This window comes from Gossypium raimondii, chromosome 9 (genome assembly GCF_025698545.1).
Source record: "Gossypium raimondii isolate GPD5lz chromosome 9, ASM2569854v1, whole genome shotgun sequence".
NCBI lineage: Eukaryota > Viridiplantae > Streptophyta > Magnoliopsida > Malvales > Malvaceae > Gossypium > Gossypium raimondii.
Window position 1 is genome coordinate 13158830 of NC_068573.1, and position 3135 is coordinate 13161964.

A 3135-nucleotide genomic window follows, 5' to 3' on the forward strand; every position below is an offset into this window, starting at 1 on the left:
GAAAGGAAATATGGAAGGAAGTAAAGGTAAAAAATTACATTGGTATTATTTAAATACTATAATTTTATTTTAGAAAAAAGAAATTTATTATATATTTATATTATTTTTATAGTTTTATAATTTGTATTATGTAAATTTGACTAAGTTCATTTATCATATTGTATTTTGAATTTTTTCATGTTGCGTTTGTATAAAGTTTGAATTTAACTAATATTTTGTATAGTTTGCAATAGTCTTCAATTTAGAAAAAAAATTCTGTTCATTTTGTTTTTAATTTTTTATATATATTTACACAATTTTATCACGGGGACTGATTTTGAAACGAAAATTGTATGTTTCAATCATTATAAATTTATAAAAATAATATTACACATTAATAACTAATTTTAATTAAATTTTTACATATTGATATATTTTTGTCTTGTTCAATTCACTTTCTTATGTGTATCATGTTTTAATATTTTTCATATTATTTTTATGTTATATCTCAATTAATTTTGTCGAAACCATTTTTTTGAGAACAAAAATAAGTTATCGACTTTAAAAATAAAAATTGGAGTCGCCACCGATCCTTGATTGAGGTGTGATCGGCTCACCTTAAAAACGATTTTGGTCTGCGAAATTTGAGAAATCAGGTTCGGGAGTCAGTTACGCACGAGGAAGGGTTAGCACCCTCGTAACGCCTAAAAATCGGTACCAAATTTGATTATTTTATGTCTTGATGTCGAAAATTTGAAAAGAGTTAAAATAAAAAATTTTGAACTCGTGAATGAATTAAAATGATAAACATTCTTATTTCAAAAAAATAAAACATCACACCCAGTGAGTTAGGGCACAATCACTCGAATTTCCCAAATGCGGAACATTGCCTTTTGTTTTAGAAATTCTTATTTCGAGATCACGAAATGTCACGACCAGTAAGTTAGGACCCGACATTTTTAGATTCCCGAGAATAAGCTTTTATTCGAAATCTTTGTGAATTTATTACAAAATAAATACTTAGTTTTCCAAATTCATCGAAAAATAATCACAATCCAGTAAGTTAGGACACGATCTTTCTCGGGAATCAAGAATGCCAAATACTTAAAATTTAAAAACGATTTTAATGATTTGACGAAACCAAAAGATATTTTCTTTAAAAATATGCTAAAATGTTAATGCATAACATGAAACCATTACCTTAATTTAAATTATATGTACATGTATTCACAAAATAAAATATGATATATAAGTAAATTTTAATGATATGTATATGCATATATGAAAACATGTATGAAAGTTATGAAAATAAATTATAAAATATGGATAGGTATATAAACATACAAGTAAAATATATTAATAAATTATGAAAACGTGTATATATATATATATATATATAAAAAATGCAAAAAAATATTTATAACAACTTTGAATATTGTGTACTTACATATTATAAAAATGTATATATATTTGCATTATAAAATACGAAAAACTATATGAATATTATAAAGTATAAATATAGATACGTAATAAAACTAAGAAGAATAAAGTAATAATAAAATATATAAGTTATGCATATGTATTTAAAACCATTTAAAATATATTCATATATATATATATTTATATAATAAGATACATATATGCATATATATTGGTATGGAAATAATCGTGATAATAATAAATGCTAACAATAATACAGTAATAATAATACAATTTAACAGTATTTAAAAAAAAATATATATATATATATAAAATGATAAATTAAGGATTAATTTGAAAATAAACAGAGTTTAAAGGTTAAATTCAAAAATAGAAAACGAGAAAGGGAGCAATTCAAAACACGCACAATAGGAAGAGGACCGAAAGGGAAATTTACCCAAACTGCCCAAAACGCTGCACATCATTTGGATCAATTTGAAATAGAAATAAAACATATTACGAAATTTAAAAGAAATAAAAAATAATTTAAAAAACTGTAAAAACAAGGGGACCAAATGCGTAAATGGCCCATTTTGAACCCTATAAAATCCCATTTTAAAACCCTAAAATCATTGCCCTTTTCTGCAATAGCAGCCACCACAAGGACTGCTCCACCTTCTCCTCTGTTTTCAAGCCAAACTCCCCCCTTCCAACTTCGATTTGGACGAAGAGAAGCAAAGATGTCGATGGCGCGCCTCTTTTGGTAAGGATTTCTCCTCCTCCTTTTATTTTTATTTGGTGTGCAAAGGAAAAGAAAAAAAAACAAACAAAGAAATCAGTGAGTAAGAAAAAAAATAGACCCAGAAAATCACCTTCAAAATCCTTGCTTTTCTGTTTTTTTCTTTTTTATTTTCTTTAATTTCAATACAAAATTTGCTAACCCCTATTACAAAAATTCATTGGCTTTTTATAGCCAAATCCTTTTTTACAATTTGTTCCCTTTTCAGTTACACCTACTGTCTGTGGTTTATTGCAGGTGAAGGAGAACGTGAAGGAGGTGTGTCGTGCAAGCACAACGTGGGCAGTAGAACGGTTGCTACAGCGTGGGCAGTTGCTGCGGCGCCAATCTGCTGTTAGCCACTGCTTAGGGTTAGGCTGGGATTTGGGTTAGTGACTTGGGCTTGTAATGGGTTTGGGCTTTAGGCTTAGTTGGGCCCGGGTCAAAAATTGGGTATTACAAATTTCATATTTAAATGATTTTCTATAATAATTTCATTTTAATTTTAAATATATTTTAATCTATTCTTTTTAATGTATATGTTCTAGTAAACTATAAATTAATAATTTAAAGTGGTGCTCAAGATTTTAAATCCCCGTGATGATCTTAAGACGACTTTAATGCACTATTGATATTATGTAATTTTAGTGGTTCACTTCGATAATTATTATTTTTAACTCAGATTTAGCAACTAAATTTAATTTAGTAAAATCAAATTCTGCTTGTTAGCACGTTTTCCTCTACTTGTTAGCATGTTTCTTTTCTTTGCCTTTCCATATCAAGTTGTCCTTGTTTGTTTTTGTGTTTTCTTGTTTTTAAATGGCGGCGGTGGAAGAGATTCTTGTTGATTTGTCCATTGGAGAGGAGGAGGTGGTGGCCATACCACTTGGTTTGGGAGAACTAGGTGGTGGGGTGTCCTATGAGTATTGTTTTGTAGGTATCTTTCTGACTTCCAATGT

At 28.0% G+C, this 3135-nt stretch overlaps 1 long non-coding RNA gene across 1 annotated transcript; it reads left to right on the plus strand.

Annotated features, from left to right (window-relative positions):
- Window positions 1-1811: 1811 nt before the first annotated feature.
- Window positions 1812-2768, plus strand: LOC128032399 (uncharacterized). The gene is made up of 2 exons (XR_008188496.1): window positions 1812-2161; window positions 2435-2768. It is a non-coding gene; the product is annotated as an uncharacterized LOC128032399 (long non-coding RNA).
- The last annotated feature ends 367 nt before the right edge of the window (window positions 2769-3135 follow it).